Source organism: Cherax quadricarinatus, unplaced genomic scaffold, assembly GCF_038502225.1.
Source record: "Cherax quadricarinatus isolate ZL_2023a unplaced genomic scaffold, ASM3850222v1 Contig199, whole genome shotgun sequence".
NCBI classification, from domain to species: domain Eukaryota; kingdom Metazoa; phylum Arthropoda; class Malacostraca; order Decapoda; family Parastacidae; genus Cherax; species Cherax quadricarinatus.
In genome coordinates, this window is record NW_027195225.1 from 190,761 (window position 1) to 212,500 (window position 21,740).

General features: G+C 46.3%; 1 protein-coding gene across 1 annotated transcript in view; it reads right to left on the reverse strand.

The window, feature by feature from the left end:
- The window catches only part of LOC138851252 (zinc finger protein 271-like), a 31,083-nt gene extending 9,664 nt beyond the window's left edge, over window positions 1–21,419 (reverse strand). The window contains exon 1 of the mRNA XM_070080178.1: window positions 21,185–21,419. The gene's annotated coding sequence lies outside the window, so the exon portion shown is untranslated. The remainder of the gene's footprint in view (window positions 1–21,184) is intronic.
- Window positions 21,420–21,740: the final 321 nt, after the last annotated feature.

Here is a 21,740-nt window from a genome sequence, read left to right on the forward strand (position 1 = left end):
CTACACTAATGCAGTAGTCTGCATAACAGTAAATCTTCTATTTTTTGTGAGAATAAAAATTCAAAATGGAAAGCAAAAGAATGTAAAAGGGATGTGGGGACGTGACTAATGAACAGAGGAAATGTTATTTTAGTGCCAGGAATGTCTTTCTTGTTTATTCTGGACCCTATTTGGAAATTGGCATCTTTTGAAATTTGTGTGAAATTGGCAAAATTGCTAAATTCTGACCACTGTATTGGATAGTTGAAATCGATAAATTGGTGGTTTCTTGTACTCATTTGATAGAAAAAATGGAGTTCTAGCAAAATAGTTATGATTTTTGTCAACTAGTAAATTGGAATTGGCCAAAAATAGGGCTCAAAGTGAGCAAAATCGCCGATGCTTAAACATCGTCAAGACCGCTAACTTCGCGAGAGCATAATTCCATAAGTTTTCCATCAAATTTCATACTTTTGGTGTCATTATGATCGGGAAAAGATTTTCTATCTTTTCATAAGAAAAAATATTTTTTTTTTTTTTAAATTTGGGGTACCCTGAGAACAAGTCTCTGAGAGGGCCTGTGGACCCTGAAAGGGTTAACACCCCTCCTTCCATTTCTGTTATTATTTTATTAACACATCGGCCATCTCCCACCAAGGCAGGGTGGCCTGAAAAAGAAAAACTTTCATCATCATTCACTCCATCACTGTATTGCCGGAGGTGTGCTTTACACTACAGTTATAAAACTGCAACATTAACACCCCTTCTTTTGTTAATACATGTATATCAACAGTATTAGATATACTGGACAGGTTTATTTTACAAAAATTGGGCAAATAGGGTCATTCTTTACTCAAGAATTACAGTGGTACCCCGAGTTTTGGCCATAATTCGTTCCAGGAAGGCTGTTAGAGTGCCGTTACCATATGAATTTGTCCATTTCAGACCCCCAAAAAATACTTACAAAAGCACTGACAATAATACACTTATACAGTGGACCCTCGACCAGCGATGGCATCGATTAACGATAAATCTGACTAGCGATACATTTTATCGCAAAAATTTTGCCTCGATTAGCGCTAAAATACTCGACCAACACTATTCATTCTGTCTGAGACGCGTCCACTTCTGGCCAGTGTTTACAAGCCAGCCAGCCACCGCGGTCGCTTCCAAGCATACAATCGGAACATTTCTTATTATCACAGCCTTTTTAGTGATTGCACCTGCAAAATAAGTCACCATGGGCCCCAAGAAAGCTTCTAGTGCCAACCCTACAGCAAAAAGAGTGAGAATTACTATGGATATGAAGAAAGAGATTATTGCTAAGTATGAAAGTGGAGTGCGTGTCTCCGAGCTGGCCAGGCTGTACACAAAACCCCAATCAACCATCGCTACTATTGTGGCCAAGAAAACTGCAATCAAGGAAGCTGTTCTTGCCAAAGGTGCAACTATGTTTTCGAAACTGAGATCGCAAGTGATAGAAGATGTTATTGGTATGGATAAATGAAAAACAGATAGCAGGAGATAGCATCTATCAAGCGATCATATGTGAAAAGGCTAGGAAGTTGCATGATGATTTAATTAGAGAAATGCCAGCAACTAGTGGTGATGTGAGTGAATTTAAGGCCAGTAAAGGTTGGTTTGAGAGATTTAAGAATCGTAGTGGCATACATAGTGTGATAAGGCATGATGAGGCTGCCAGTTTGGACCAAAAAGCAGCTGAAAAATATGTGCAGGAATTCAAGGAGTACATAGACTGTGAAGGACTGAAACCTGAACAAGTGTTTAATGGTGACACTGACAATGTTGTGAAACACTTTAGGAATGTCATAAAGGAACTGGAGGTACAGGCCTCTATGGGCAGATATGTTGTGTGACAGAGGTCCAGTGACTCTCAAGCTGGTCCTAGTGGCATTACAAGAAGAAGGGAAGTAACCCCGAAAAAGGACTTGCCACCTAATGGAAGGGGATTTCCCTTCTAAACACTAAGACCATCAACACACTCCCCTCTTCCCATCCCATCAATCATCACCAGATCTTCAAAAAAGGTAAGTGTCATGTAACTGTGCATGTCTTCTTCAGTTTATGTGTATTAAAATTAATATTTCATGTGTTAAAAAAAAAATTTTCAATACTTTTGGGTGTCTTGCATGGATTAATTTGATTTCCATTATTTCTTATGGGGAAAATTAACTTGACTAACGATTATTTTGACTAACGATGAGCTCTCAGGAACGGATTAATAGCGTTAGTTGAGGGTCCACTGTATAATTGTTCGCGTTGGGAGCTGTACGAAACTTGGGGTACCACTGTATTGTGAAACTTGGGGTACCACTGAACAGTGGATCCCCGCCTTACAATACTAATCTGTTCCTGAGAGCTCATCGTAAGCCAAAATTATCATAAGGCGAATTAATTTTTCCCATAAGAAATAATGGAAATCAAACTAATTCATGCAAGACACCCCAAAGTATGAAAAAAAATATTTTTACCACATGAAATATTAATTTTAATACATACAAACTGAAGAAGACACGTACAATTACTACTCTACTAAGAATAGAATACATGTCACTTACCTTTATTGAAGATCTGGTGATGATTGATGGGATGGGAGGAGGGGAGAGTGTGAAAGTTGTTATTGTTTAGAAGGAAATTCCCTTTACATTAGGACTTGAGGTAGCAAGTCTTTTTCTGGGGTTACTTCCCTTCTTCCTTTAATGCCACTAGGACCAGCTTGAGAGTCACTGGACCTCTGTCGCACAACAAATCTGTCCATAGAGCTCTGTACCTCCAGTTCCTTTAAGACTTTCCTAAAATGGGCTATAACACTGTCATTGTACAGGTTGCCAACACGGCTTGCAGTAGCTGTGTCAGGGTGATTTTCATCCATAAAGGTTTGCAGTTCAACCCTCTTTGCACACATTTCCTTAATCTCTCTTTTCAATTCCATACTAATTCTCGCCCTTTTTACCAAAGGGATGGCACTAGAAGCTTTCTTGGGGTCCATGGTGACTTATTTTGCAGTTACAAGCGCTAAAAACACTGGGATAATGTGAAATGTACCGAATGTATGTGTAGATGTGACCGCACTGGCTGGCTTGTAAACACTGGTGCTGAGGCCACATGTGGGACACGTCCCGGACGAATCATGTAAGACGAGTTTTTTATTGTGAGGCGAGGCAAAATTTTTGCATTCAAATGCTTTGTATGGCATATTTAACATAAAGGGATGCGTTCGTAAGGCGGGGGTCCACTGTATTGTGAAACTGAGTTCAGGTAACAGTTGTTTCTAACACTGGCCAGCAACAGTTCACATTGGAAAACTTATGTTTCTAGCTAATTTGCAGACACTGAATTCAAATCTGAAGTTAGTTTTTGTTCCAACACACAGTGTCTGTGAAATAGAACCTCATGGTGAATGATTTCACCACGACATATGCATCATGGAGAACAGATTTCAGGGAAACCTGATTTATTTATTTATTTATTTATTTATTTATTTATTAATTTGAACATGATAGTGAAGTACAAAAGAATACAGTAAAATGCAGCATGCCAAAGCCAATTGAATGCATAGCATTACGGGCAGGCTTAAAATTAACTTAAGATTAACTATGCAATGATATATTCAGTGGTACAAAAATTATTGTAAAACAGATAACAATTTAGTACAAATGAGTATTACAAAGACAGGTTATATGGTTATTTACTGTGTTGCTGTGTAATCAGTAGAATGGAGTATTCTGTTAGGTAATGAAGTTAAATAGTAACAAAGTTTGATTGGGTCACAGGTTGACATTTGTGAGATACAATAATGAGATACATATATGTGTTTCATGACTGACTACTGCTGGACACTGGCGCAGGAGAGTGTTACTCAACACAAGTGAAAAAGCCTGAAAACTGATGTAAATGTGTTTGTATATAGTAGGGCCCCGTTTTACGGAGTTTTGTTAATGTGGACATTTCAAATTATGAACAAAACTCGCTATATGCCTTCCCCACCTGACTTTCTAATACGGTCACTGTGCCCCACCTGGTTTATTTCCATTCTCCGTGAGCACAACTCTACATTATGTCCAGAAACTATCCAAAATTTCAAGTGTTTTAAAGTTATTGCATATTTTGTATGTACTCTGATAATTATACTTATGTGTACCTGTACCTATATAACTTACTAGGTACACATTAAAATATCTCTTTCTATACTCTTGAAGATGCCATATTAATAATAATAATCTCTGCGGTTCATTAAATATCATATACAGTGGACCCCCGCCTTGCGAAAGCATCGCATTACGTTAAATCCACCATACAAAGCATATGAACGCAAAAATTTTGCCTCGCCTCACGATAAAAAACTCGCCTTACGTGATTCGTCCGGGACGCGTCCCACGTGTGGCCTCACCGCCAGTGTTTACAAGCCAGCCAGTGCGGTCGCATCTACACATACATTCGGTATATTTTACATTATGCCAGTGCTTTTAGTGCTTGTAACTGTAAAATAAGTCACCATGGTCCCCAAGAAAGATTCTAGTGCCATCCCTTTGGTAAAAAGGGCAAGAATTAGTATGGAATTGAAAACAGAGATTAAGGAAATGTGTGCAAAGTGGGTTGAACTGCAAACCTTTACGAATGAAAATCACCCTGACACAGCTACTGCAAGCCGTGTTGGCAACCTGTACAATGACAATGTTATGGCCCATTTTAGTTAAGTCTTAAAGGAACGGGAGGTACAGAGCTCTATGGACAGATTTATTGTGTGACAGAGGTCCAGTGACTCTCAAGCTGGTGTGACCCACACCAGTCCACTAACACCCAGGATATGACCCACAACAGTCCACTAACACCGAGGATGTGACCCTCACCAGTCCACAAACACCCAGGATATGACCCACACAAGTCCACTAACACCCAGGATGTGACTCACAGCAGTCCACTAACACCCAGGATGTGACCCACACCAGTCCACTAACACCGAGGATGTGACCCTCACCAGTCCACAAACACCCAGGATATGACCCACACCAGTCCACTAACACCCAGGATGTGACTCACAGCAGTCCACTAACACCCAGGATGTGACTCGCACCAGCCCACTAACACCCAGGATGTGACCCACACCAGTCCACTAACACCAGGATGTGACTCACACCAGTCCACTAATACCCAGGATGTGACTCACACCAGTCCACTAACACCCAGGATGTGACTCACACAAGTCCACTAACAACCAGGATGTGATCCACACCAGTCCACTAACACCCAGGATGTGACTCACAGCAGTCCACTAACACCCAGGATGTGACTCACACCAGTCCACTAACACCAAGGATGTGACCCACACCAGTCCACTAACACCCAGGATGTGTCCCACACCAGTCCACTAACACCCAGGATGTGATCCACACCAGTCCACTAACACCCAGGATGTGACCCACACCAGTCCACTATCACCCCAGATGTGACTCACACCAGTCCACTAACACCCAGGATGTGACTCACACCAGTCCACTAACACCCAGGATGTGACCCACACCAGTTAACTAACACCCAGGATGTGACTCACACCAGTCCACTAACACCCAGGATGTGACCCACACCAGTCCACTAACACCCAGGATGTGACTCACACCAGTCCACTAACACCCAGGATGTGACCCACACCAGTCCACTAACACCCAGGATGTGACCCACACCAGTCCACTAACACCCAGGATGTGACCCACACCAGTCCACTAACAAACAGTATGTGACCCACACCAGTCCACTAACACCCAGGAAGTGACCACACCAGTCCACTAACGCCCAGGATGTGACCCACACTAGTCCACTAACACCCAGGATGTGACCGACACCAGTCCACTAACACCCAGGATGTGACCCACACCAGTCCACTAACACCCAGGATATGAACCACACCAGTCCACTAACACCCAGGATGTGACCAACACCAGTCCACTAACACCCAGGATGTGACCTACACCAGTTCACTAACACCCTGGACATGACCCACACCAGTCCACTAACACCCAGGATGTGACCCACACCAGTCCACTAACACCCAGGATGTGACCCACACCAGACCACTAACACCCAGAATGTTACTCACACCAGTCCACTAACACCCAGGATGTGACCCACACCAGTCCACTAACACGCAGGATGTGATCCACACCAGTCCACTAACACCCAGGATGTGACCCACACCAGTCTACTATCACCTAGGATATGACTCACACCAGTCCACTAACACCCAGGATGTGACCAACACCAGACCACAAATACCCAGGATGTGACTCACACCAGTCCACTAACACCCAAGATGTGACTCACACCAGTCCACTAACAACCAGGATGTGACCCACACCTGTCCACTAACACCCAGGTTGTGACCCACACCAGTCCACTAACACCCAGGATGTGACCCACACCAGTCCACTAACACCCAGGATGTGACTCACACCAGTCCACTAACACCCAGGATGTGACCCACACCAGTCCACTAACACCCAGGATGTGACCCACACCAGTCCACTAACACCCAGGATGTGACCCACACCAGTCCACTAACACCCAGGATGTGACTCACACCAGTCCACTAACACCCAGGATGTGACTCACACCAGTCCACTAACACCCAGGATGTGACCCACACCAGTCCACTAACACCCAGGATGTGACCCACACCAGTCCACTAACACCCAGGATGTGACCCACACCAGTCCACTAACACCCAGGATGTGACTCACACCAGTCCACTAACACCCAGGATGTGACTCACACCAGTCCACTAACACCCAGGATGTGACCCACACAAGTCCACTAACACCCAGGATGTGACCCACACCAGTCCACTAACACCCAGGATGTGACCCACACCAGTCCACTAACACCCAGGATGTGACCCACACCAGTCCACTAACACCCAGGATGTGACTCACACCAGTCCACTAACACCCAGGATGTGACTCACACCAGTCCACTAACACCCAGGATGTGACCCACACCAGTCCACTAACACCCAGGATGTGACCCACACCAGTCCACTAACACCCAGGATGTGAACCACACCAGTCCACTAACACCCAGGATGTGACCCACACCAGTCCACTAACACCCAGGATGTGACCCACACCAGTCCACTAACACCCAGGATGTGACCCACACCAGTCCACTAACACCCAGGATGTGACCCACACCAGTCCACTAACACCCAGGATGTGACCCACACCAGTCCACTAACACCCAGGATGTGACCCACACCAGTCCACTAACACCCAGGATGTGACCCACACCAGTCCACTAACACCCAGGATGTGATCCACACCAGTCCACTAACACCCAGGATGTGACCCACACCAGTCCACTAACACCCAGGATATGATCCACACCAGTCCACTAACACCCAGGATGTGACCAACACCAGTCCACTAACACCCAGGATGTGACCCACACCAGTCCACTAACACCCAGGATGTGACTCACACCAGTCCACTAACACCCAGGATGTGACCCACACCAGTCCACTAACACCCAGGATGTGACCCACACCAGTCCACTAACACCCAGGATGTGACCCACACCAGTCCACTAACACCCAGGATGTGACCCACACCAGTCCACTAACACCCAGGATGTGACTCACACCAGTCCACTAACACCCAGGATGTGACCCACACCAGTCCACTAACAACCAGGATGTGACCCACACCAGTCCACTAACACCCAGGATGTGACCCACACCAGTCCACTAACACCCAGGATGTGACTCACACCAGTCCACTAACACCCAGGATGTGACTCACACCAGTCCACTAACACCCAGGATGTGACCCACACCAGTCCACTAACACCCAGGATGTGACCCACACCAGTCCACTAACACCCAGGATGTGACCCACACCAGTCCACTAACACCCAGGATGTGACTCACACCAGCACCCAGGATGTGACTCACACCAGTCCACTAACACCCAGGATGTGACCCACACCAGTCCACTAACACCCAGGATGTGACCCACACCAGTCCACTAACACCCAGGATGTGACCCACACCAGTCCACTAACACCCAGGATGTGACCCACACCAGTCCACTAACACCCAGGATGTGACCCACACCAGTCCACTAACACCCAGGATGTGACCCACACCAGTCCACTAACACCCAGGATGTGACCCACACCAGTCCACTAACACCCAGGATGTGACCCACACCAGTCCACTAACACCCAGGATGTGACCCACACCAGTCCACTAACACCCAGGATGTGACCCACACCAGTCCACTAACACCCAGGATGTGACCCACACCAGTCCACTAACACCCAGGATGTGACCCACACCAGTCCACTAACACCCAGGATGTGACCCACACCAGTCCACTAACACCCAGGATGTGACCCACACCAGTCCACTAACACCCAGGATGTGACCCGCACCAGTCCACTAACACCCAGGATGTGACCCACACCAGTCCACTAACACCCAGGATGTGACCCACACCAGTCCACTAACACCCAGGATGTGACCCACACCAGTCCACTAACACCCAGGATGTGACTCACACCAGTCCACTAACACCCAGGATGTGACCCACACCAGTCCACTAACACCCAGGATGTGACCCACACCAGTCCACTAACACCCAGGATGTGACCCACACCAGTCCACTAACACCCAGGATGTGACCCACACCAGTCCACTAACACCCAGGATGTGACCCACACCAGTCCACTAACACCCAGGATGTGACCCACACCAGTCCACTAACACCCAGGATGTGACCCACACCAGTCCACTAACACCCAGGATGTGACCCACACCAGTCCACTAACACCCAGGATGTGACCCACACCAGTCCACTAACACCCAGGATGTGACCACACCACACTAACACCCAGGATGTGACCCACACCAGTCCACTAACACCCAGGATGTGACCCACACCAGTCCACTAACACCCAGGATGTGACCCACACCAGTCCACTAACACCCAGGATGTGACCCACACCAGTCCACTAACACCCAGGATGTGACCCACACCAGTCCACTAACACCCAGGATGTGACCCACACCAGTCCACTAACACCCAGGATGTGACCCACACCAGTCCACTAACACCCAGGATGTGACCCACACCAGTCCACTAACACCCAGGATGTGACCCACACCAGTCCACTAACACCCAGGATGTGACCCACACCAGTCCACTAACACCCAGGATGTGACCCACACCAGTCCACTAACACCCAGGATGTGACCCACACCAGTCCACTAACACCCAGGATGTGACCCACACCAGTCCACTAACACCCAGGATGTGACCCACACCAGTCCACTAACACCCAGGATGTGACCCACACCAGTCCACTAACACCCAGGATGTGACCCACACCAGTCCACTAACACCCAGGATGTGACCCACACCAGTCCACTAACACCCAGGATGTGACCCACACCAGTCCACTAACACCCAGGATGTGACCCACACCAGTCCACTAACACCCAGGATGTGACCCACACCAGTCCACTAACACCCAGGATGTGACCCACACCAGTCCACTAACACCCAGGATGTGACCCACACCAGTCCACTAACACCCAGGATGTGACCCACACCAGTCCACTAACACCCAGGATGTGACTCACACCAGTCCACTAACACCCAGGATGTGACCCACACCAGTCCACTAACACCCAGGATGTGACCCACACCAGTCCACTAACACCCAGGATGTGACCCACACCAGTCCACTAACACCCAGGATGTGACCCACACCAGTCCACTAACACCCAGGATGTGACCCACACCAGTCCACTAACACCCAGGATGTGACCCACACCAGTCCACTAACACCCAGGATGTGACCCACACCAGTCCACTAACACCCAGGATGTGACCCACACCAGTCCACTAACACCCAGGATGTGACCCACACCAGTCCACTAACACCCAGGATGTGACTCACACCAGTCCACTAACACCCAGGATGTGACCCACACCAGTCCACTAACACCCAGGATGTGACCCACACCAGTCCACTAACACCCAGGATGTGACCCACACCAGTCCACTAACACCCAGGATGTGACCCACACCAGTCCACTAACACCCAGGATGTGACCCACACCAGTCCACTAACACCCAGGATGTGACTCACACCAGTCCACTAACACCCAGGATGTGACCCACACCAGTCCACTAACACCCAGGATGTGACCCACACCAGTCCACTAACACCCAGGATGTGACCCACACCAGTCCACTAACACCCAGGATGTGACCCACACCAGTCCACTAACACCCAGGATGTGACCCACACCAGTCCACTAACACCCAGGATGTGACCCACACCAGTCCACTAACACCCAGGATGTGACCCACACCAGTCCACTAACACCCAGGATGTGACCCACACCAGTCCACTAACACCCAGGATGTGACCCACACCAGTCCACTAACACCCAGGATGTGACCCACACCAGTCCACTAACACCCAGGATGTGACCCACACCAGTCCACTAACACCCAGGATGTGACCCACACCAGTCCACTAACACCCAGGATGTGACCCACACCAGTCCACTAACACCCAGGATGTGACCCACACCAGTCCACTAACACCCAGGATGTGACTCACACCAGTCCACTAACACCCAGGATGTGACTCACACCAGTCCACTAACACCCAGGATGTGACTCACACCAGTCCACTAACACCCAGGATGTGACCCACACCAGTCCACTAACACCCAGGATGTGACCCACACCAGTCCACTAACACCCAGGATGTGACCCACACCAGTCCACTAACACCCAGGATGTGACCCACACCAGTCCACTAACACCCAGGATGTGACCCACACCAGTCCACTAACACCCAGGATGTGACCCACACCAGTCCACTAACACCCAGGATGTGACCCACACCAGTCCACTAACACCCAGGATGTGACCCACACCAGTCCACTAACACCCAGGATGTGACCCACACCAGTCCACTAACACCCAGGATGTGACCCACACCAGTCCACTAACACCCAGGATGTGACCCACACCAGTCCACTAACACCCAGGATGTGACCCACACCAGTCCACTAACACCCAGGATGTGACCCACACCAGTCCACTAACACCCAGGATGTGACCCACACCAGTCCACTAACACCCAGGATGTGACCCACACCAGTCCACTAACACCCAGGATGTGACCCACACCAGTCCACTAACACCCAGGATGTGACCCACACCAGTCCACTAACACCCAGGATGTGACCCACACCAGTCCACTAACACCCAGGATGTGACCCACACCAGTCCACTAACACCCAGGATGTGACCCACACCAGTCCACTAACACCCAGGATGTGACCCACACCAGTCCACTAACACCCAGGATGTGACCCACACCAGTCCACTAACACCCAGGATGTGACCCACACCAGTCCACTAACACCCAGGATGTGACCCACACCAGTCCACTAACACCCAGGATGTGACCCACACCAGTCCACTAACACCCAGGATGTGACCCACACCAGTCCACTAACACCCAGGATGTGACCCACACCAGTCCACTAACACCCAGGATGTGACCCACACCAGTCCACTAACACCCAGGATGTGACCCACACCAGTCCACTAACACCCAGGATGTGACCCACACCAGTCCACTAACACCCAGGATGTGACCCACACCAGTCCACTAACACCCAGGATGTGACCCACACCAGTCCACTAACACCCAGGATGTGACCCACACCAGTCCACTAACACCCAGGATGTGACCCACACCAGTCCACTAACACCCAGGATGTGACCCACACCAGTCCACTAACACCCAGGATGTGACCCACACCAGTCCACTAACACCCAGGATGTGACCCACACCAGTCCACTAACACCCAGGATGTGACCCACACCAGTCCACTAACACCCAGGATGTGACCCACACCAGTCCACTAACACCCAGGATGTGACCCACACCAGTCCACTAACACCCAGGATGTGACCCACACCAGTCCACTAACACCCAGGATGTGACCCACACCAGTCCACTAACACCCAGGATGTGACCCACACCAGTCCACTAACACCCAGGATGTGACCCACACCAGTCCACTAACACCCAGGATGTGACCCACACCAGTCCACTAACACCCAGGATGTGACCCACACCAGTCCACTAACACCCAGGATGTGACCCACACCAGTCCACTAACACCCAGGATGTGACCCACACCAGTCCACTAACACCCAGGATGTGACCCACACCAGTCCACTAACACCCAGGATGTGACCCACACCAGTCCACTAACACCCAGGATGTGACCCACACCAGTCCACTAACACCCAGGATGTGACCCACACCAGTCCACTAACACCCAGGATGTGACCCACACCAGTCCACTAACACCCAGGATGTGACCCACACCAGTCCACTAACACCCAGGATGTGACCCACACCAGTCCACTAACACCCAGGATGTGACCCACACCAGTCCACTAACACCCAGGATGTGACCCACACCAGTCCACTAACACCCAGGATGTGACCCACACCAGTCCACTAACACCCAGGATGTGACCCACACCAGTCCACTAACACCCAGGATGTGACCCACACCAGTCCACTAACACCCAGGATGTGACCCACACCAGTCCACTAACACCCAGGATGTGACCCACACCAGTCCACTAACACCCAGGATGTGACCCACACCAGTCCACTAACACCCAGGATGTGACCCACACCAGTCCACTAACACCCAGGATGTGACCCACACCAGTCCACTAACACCCAGGATGTGACCCACACCAGTCCACTAACACCCAGGATGTGACCCACACCAGTCCACTAACACCCAGGATGTGACCCACACCAGTCCACTAACACCCAGGATGTGACCCACACCAGTCCACTAACACCCAGGATGTGACTCACACCAGTCCACTAACACCCAGGATGTGACTCACACCAGTCCACTAACACCCAGGATGTGACCCACACCAGTCCACTAACACCCAGGATGTGACTCACACCAGTCCACTAACACCCAGGATGTGACTCACACCAGTCCACTAACACCCAGGATGTGACCCACACCAGTCCACTAACACCCAGGATGTGACCCACACCAGTCCACTAACACCCAGGATGTGACCCACACCAGTCCACTAACACCCAGGATGTGACCCACACCAGTCCACTAACACCCAGGATGTGACCCACACCAGTCCACTAACACCCAGGATGTGACCCACACCAGTCCACTAACACCCAGGATGTGACCCACACCAGTCCACTAACACCCAGGATGTGACCCACACCAGTCCACTAACACCCAGGATGTGACCCACACCAGTCCACTAACACCCAGGATGTGACCCACACCAGTCCACTAACACCCAGGATGTGACCCACACCAGTCCACTAACACCCAGGATGTGACCCACACCAGTCCACTAACACCCAGGATGTGACCCACACCAGTCCACTAACACCCAGGATGTGACCTCACACCAGTCCACTAACACCCAGGATGTGACTCACACCAGTCCACTAACACCCAGGATGTGACCCACACCAGTCCACTAACACCCAGGATGTGACTCACACCAGTCCACTAACACCCAGGATGTGACTCACACCAGTCCACTAACACCCAGGATGTGACTCACACCAGTCCACTAACACCCAGGATGTGACCCACACCAGTCCACTAACACCCAGGATGTGACCCACACCAGTCCACTAACACCCAGGATGTGACCCACACCAGTACACTAACACCCAGGATGTGACCCACACCAGTCCACTAACACCCAGGATGTGACCACACCAGTCCTCTAACACCCAGGATGTGACCCACACCAGTCCTCTAACACCCAGGATGTGACCCACACCAGTCCACTAACACCCAGGATGTGACCCACACCAGTCCACTAACACCCAGGATGTGACCTACACCAGTCCACTAACACCCAGGATGTGACTCACACCAGTCCACTAACACCCAGGATAAGACCCAAATCAGTCCACTAACACCCAAAGTGGGATCCACATCAGTCCACTAACACCCAGGATGTGACCCACACCAGTCCACTAACACCCAGGATGTGACTCACACCAGTCCACTAACACCCAGGATGTGACCCACACCAGTCCACTAACACCCAGGATGTGACCCACACCAGTCCACTAACACCCAGGATGTGACCCACACCAGTCCACTAACACCCAGGATGTGACTCACACCAGTCCACTAACACCCAGGATGTGACCCACACCAGTCCACTAACACCCAGGATGTGACCCACACCAGTCCACTAACACCCAGGATGTGACCCACACCAGTCCACTAACACCCAGGATGTGACCCACACCAGTCCACTAACACCCAGGATGTGACCCACACCAGTCCACTAACACCCAGGATGTGACCCACACCAGTCCACTAACACCCAGGATGTGACCACACCAGTCCACTAACACCCAGGATGTGACTCACACCAGCCCACTAACACCCAGGATGTGACTCACACTAGTCCACTAACACCCAGGATGTGACTCACACCAGCCCACTAACACCCTGGATGTGACCCACACCAGTCCACTAACACCCAGGATGTGACCCACACCAGTCCACTAACACCCAGGATGTGACCCACACCAGTCCACTAACACCCAGGATGTGACTCACACCAGTCCACTAACACCCAGGATGTGACCCACACCAGTCCACTAACACCCAGGATGTGACCCACACCAGTCCACTAACACCCAGGATGTGACCCACACCAGTCCACTAACACCCAGGATGTGACCCACACCAGTCCACTAACACCCAGGATGTGACCCACACCAGTCCACTAACACCCAGGATGTGACCCACACCAGTCCACTAACACCCAGGATGTGACCACACCAGTCCACTAACATCCAGGATGTGACCCCACACCAGTCCACTAACACCCAGGATGTGACCCACACCAGTCCACTAACACCCAGGATGTGACCCACACCAGTCCACTAACACCCAGGATGTGACCCACACCAGTCCACTAACACCCAGGATGATAGTCCACTAACACCCCCACACCAGTCCACTAACACCCAGGATGTGACCCACACCAGTCCACTAACACCCAGGATGTGACCCACACCAGTCCACTAACACCCAGGATGTGACCCACACCAGTCCACTAACACCCAGGATGTGACCCACACCAGTCCACTAATACCCAGGATGTGACCACACCAGTCCACTAACACACAGGATGTGACTCACACCAGTCCACTAACACCCAGGGTGTGACCCACACCAGTCCACTAACACCCAGGATATGACCCACACCAGTCCACTAACACCCAGGATGTGACCCACACCAGTCCACTAACACCCAGGATGTGACCACACCAGTCCACTAACACCCAGGATGTGACCCACACCAGTCCACTAACACCCAGGATGTGACCCACACCAGTCCACTAACACCCAGGATGTGACCCACACCAGTCCACTAACACCCAGGATGTGACCCACACCAGTCCACTAACACCCAGGATGTGACCCACACCAGTCCACTAACACCCAGGATGTGACCCACACCAGTCCACTAACACCCAGGATGTGACCCACACCAGTCCACTAACACCCAGGATGTGACCCACACCAGTCCACTAACACCCAGGATGACCACACCAGTCCACTAATACCCAGGATGTGACCACACCAGTCCACTAACACCCAGGATGTGACCCACACCAGTCCACTAACACCCAGGATGTGACCCACACCAGTCCACTAACACCCAGGATGTGACCCACACCAGTCCACTAACACCCAGGATGTGACTCACACCAGTCCACTAACACCCAGGATGTGACCCACACCAGTCCACTAACACCCAGGATGTGACTCACACCAGTCCACTAATACCCAGGATGTGACCCACACCAGTCCACTAACACACAGGATGTGACCCACACCAGACCACTAACACCCAGGATGTGACTCACACAAGTCCACTAACACCCAGGATGTGACCACACCAGTCCACTAACACCCAGGATGTGACCCACACCAGTCCACTAACACCCAGGATGTGACCCACACCAGTCCACTAACACCCAGGATGACCCATACCAGTCCACTAACACCCAGGATGTGACTCACACCAGACCACTAACACCCAGGATGTGACTCACACCAGTCCACTAACACCCAGGTTGTAACTCACACCAGTCCACTAACACCCAGGATGTGACCCACACCAGCCCACTAACACCCAGGATGTGACCCACACCAGTCAACTAACACCCAGGATGACTCACACCAACCAGTCCACTAACACCCAGGATGTGACCCACACCAGTCCACTAACACCCAGGATGTGACTCACACCAGTCCACTAACACCCAGGATGTGACTCACACCAGTCCACTAACACCCAGGATGTGACCCACACCAGTCCACTAACACCCAGGATGTGACCCACACCAGTCCACTAACACCCAGGATGTGACCCACACCAGTCCACTAACACCCAGGATGTGACTCACACCAGTCCACTAACACCCAGGATGTGACTCACACCAGTCCACTAACACCCAGGATGTGACCCACACCAGTCCACTAACACCCAGGATGTGACCCACACCAGTCCACTAACACCCAGGATGTGACCCACACCAGTCCACTAACACCCAGGATGTGACCCACACCAGTCCACTAACACCCAGGATGTGACCCACACCAGTCCACTAACACCCAGGATGTGACCCACACCAGTCCACTAACACCCAGGATGTGACCCACACCAGTCCACTAACACCCAGGATGTGACTCACACCAGTCCACTAACACCCAGGATGTGACTCACACCAGTCCACTAACACCCAGGATGTGACCCACACCAGTCCACTAACACCCAGGATGTGACCCACACCAGTCCACTAACACCCAGGATGTGACCCACACCAGTCCACTAACACCCAGGATGTGACTCACACCAGTCCACTAACACCCAGGATGTGACTCACACCAGTCCACTAACACCCAGGATGTGACTCACACCAGTCCACTAACACCCAGGATGTGACCCACACCAGTCCACTAACACCCAGGATGTGACTCACACCAGTCCACTAACACCCAGGATGTGACCCACACCAGTCCACTAACACCCAGGATGTGACCCACACCAGTCCACTAACACCCAGGATGTGACCCACACCAGTCCACTAACACCCAGGATGTGACCCACACCAGTCCACTAACACCCAGGATGTGACCCACACCAGTCCACTAACACCCAGGATGTGACCCACACCAGTCCACTAACACCCAGGATGTGACCCACACCAGTCCACTAACACCCAGGATGTGACCCACACCAGTCCACTAACACCCAGGATGTGACCCACACCAGTCCACTAACACCCAGGATGTGACCCACACCAGTCCACTAACACCCAGGATGTGACCCACACCAGTCCACTAACACCCAGGATGTGACCCACACCAGTCCACTAACACCCAGGATGTGACCCACACCAGTCCACTAACACCCAGGATGTGACCCACACCAGTCCACTAACACCCAGGATGTGACCCACACCAGTCCACTAACACCCAGGATGTGACTCACACCAGTCCACTAACACCCAGGATGTGACTCACACCAGTCCACTAACACCCAGGATGTGACCCACACCAGTCCACTAACACCCAGGATGTGACTCACACCAGTCCACTAACACCCAGGATGTGACTCACACCAGTCCACTAACACCCAGGATGTGACTCACACCAGTCCACTAAAATATATGTATCACACTCTTAATATATGTATCACACACTTAATATATGTATCACTTAATATATGTATCACACTCTTAATATATGTATCACACTCTTAATATATGTATCACACTCTTAATATATGTATCACACTCTTAATATATGTATCACTTAATATATGTATCACACTCTTAATATATGTATCACACTCTTAATATATGTATCACACACTTAATATATGTATCACTCTTAATATATGTATCACATTCTTAATATATGTATCACTTAATATATGTATCACACTCTTAATATATGTATCACACTCTTAATATATGTATCACACACTTAATATATGTATCACTTAATATATGTATCACACTCTTAATATATGTATCACACTCTTAATATATGTATCACACTCTTAATATATGTATCATACTCTTAATATATGTATCACACTCTTAATATATGTATCACACTCTTAATATATGTATCACACACTTAATATATGTATCACTTAATATATGTATCACACTCTTAATATATGTATCACACTCTTAATATATGTATCACTTAATATATGTATCACACTCTTAATATATGTATCACACTCTTAATATATGTATCACACACTTAATATATGTATCACACTCTTAATATATGTATCACACTCTTAATATATGTATCACTCTTAATATATGTATCACACACTTAATATATGTATCACACTCTTAATATATGTATCACACTCTTAATATATGTATCACACTCTTAATATATGTATCACACTCTTAATATATGTATCACACACTTAATATATGTATCACACTCTTAATATATGTATCACACACTTAATATATGTATCACACTTAATATATGTATCACACACTTAATATATGTATCACACACTTAATATATGTATCACACTCTTAATATATGTATCACACTCTTAATATATGTATCACTCTTAATATATGTATCACACTCTTAATATATGTATCACACTCTTAATATATGTATCACACTCTTAATATATGTATCACACACTTAATATATGTATCACACTCTTAATATATGTATCACACTCTTAATATATGTATCACACTCTTAATATATGTATCACACTCTTAATATATGTATCACACACTTAATATATGTATCACACTCTTAATATATGTATCACACACTTAATATATGTATCACACACTTAATATATGTATCACACTCTTAATATATGTATCACCCTCTTAATATATGTATCACTCTTAATATATGTATCACACTCTTAATATATGTATCACACACTTAATATATGTATCACACACTTAATATATGTATCACACTCTTAATATATGTATCACACACTTAATATATGTATCACACACTTAATATATGTATCACACACTTAATATATGTATCACACTCTTAATATATGTATCACACTCTTAATATATGTATCACACTCTTAATATATGTATCACTTAATATATGTATCACACACTTAATATATGTATCACACAATATGTGTATCACACTCTTAATATATGTATCACACTCTTAATATATGTATCACTCTTAATATATGTATCACTTAATATATGTATCACACACTTAATATATGTATCACACACTTAATATATGTATCACACACTTAATATATGTATCACACTCTTAATATATGTATCACTTAATATATGTATCACACTCTTAATAAATGTATCACACACTTAATATATGTATCACACACTTAATATATGTATCACACACTTAATATATGTATCACACTCTTAATATATGTATCACACACTTAATATATGTATCACACTCTTAATATATGTATCACACTCTTAATATATGTATCACACTCTTAATATATGTATCACACTCTTAATATATGTATCACACTCTTAATATATGTATCACACTCTTAATATATGTATCACACACTTAATATATGTATCACACTCTTAATATATGTATCACACTCTTAATATATGTATCACACACTTAATATATGTATCACACTCTTAATATATGTATCACACACTTAATATATGTATCACACACTTAATATATGTATCACACTCTTAATATATGTATCACACACTTAATATATGTATCACACACTTAATATATGTATCACACACTTAATATATGTATCACACTCTTAATATATGTATCACACTCTTAATATATGTAACACACTCTTAATATATGTATCACTTAATATATGTATCACACACTTAATATATGTATCACACACTTAATATATGTATCACACTCTTAATATATGTATCACTTAATATATGTATCACACACTTAATATATGTATCACACACTTAATATATGTATCACACTCTTAATATATGTATCACACTCTTAATATATGTATCACACTCTTAATATATGTATCACTTAATATATGTATCACACACTTAATATATGTATCGCACACTTAATATATGTATCACACACTTAATATATGTATCACACTCTTAATATATGTATCACTTAATATATGTATCACACTCTTAATATATGTATCACACACTTAATATATGTATCACACACTTAATATATGTATCACACACTTAATATATGTATTACACTCTTAATATATGTATCACACTCTTAATATATGTATCACTTAATATATGTATCACACACTTAATATATGTATCACACACTTAATATATGTATCACATACTTAATATATGTATCACACTCTTAATATATGTATCACTTAATATATGTATCACTTAATATATGTATCACTTAATATATGTATCACTTAATATATGTATCACTTAATATATGTATCACACTCTTAATATATGTATCACACTCTTAATATATGTATCACTTAATAAATGTATCACACACTTAATATATGTATCACACTCTTAATATATGTATCACACACTTAATATATGTATCACACTCTTAATATATGTATCACACTCTTAATATATGTATCACACTCTTAATATATGTATCACACTCTTAATATATGTATCACACTCTTAATATATGTATCACACTCTTAATATATGTATCACTTAATATATGTATCACTTAATATATGTATCACTTAATATATGTATCACACTCTTAATATATGTATCACACTCTTAATATATGTATCACTTAATATATGTATCACTTAATATATGTATCACTTAATATATGTATCACATTCTTAATATATGTATCACTTAATATATGTATCACTTAATATATGTATCACACACTTAATATATGTATCACTTAATATATGTATCACACACTTAATATATGTATCACTTAATATATGTATCACTTAATATATGTATCACACTCTTAATATATGTATCACTTAATATATGTATCACTTAATATATGTATCAAACTCACATGAACTTATTATGTATCACTGGGAAGCGTAAACCCGCAGGGGCAACAGCGCTTTTGGGACAGTCAGTTAAGATGCAAAATGCAGCAGAATAACTCTAGTTCCTTGGATCAAAATCCGCCAGGGTGGTCCTGAAGGCACCTTGATGGACCATGTGTGTCACAAGCGGTGGTAAACCCGCACGGGCGGGTCAGAGGGCGAGAGAGAGACAAACTGGTCAGTGTTTACAAGTTGTTGTTGTTGGCACTGTGTTCGAACCTCTACACTCTATTATACAACTGTTATATACAACTTCTGTGATCTATTATATACATCACTTATAATATACATTACTATTATATATATTATTGCTAGTTTTTACATACTAGTTTATGTCTTCAACAGCAGCGGAGAAAATTGACATAATAAAATGTTTATGTAAGGAAGCGTTTCGGAGGAAGTGTTGATGGCGACGCCAGCCATGAATCCGGATTTATTTTGACCCTTCAAGAACACTCTGGATTATTATTATTATTATTATTATTATTATTATTATTATTGTTATTATTATTATTATTA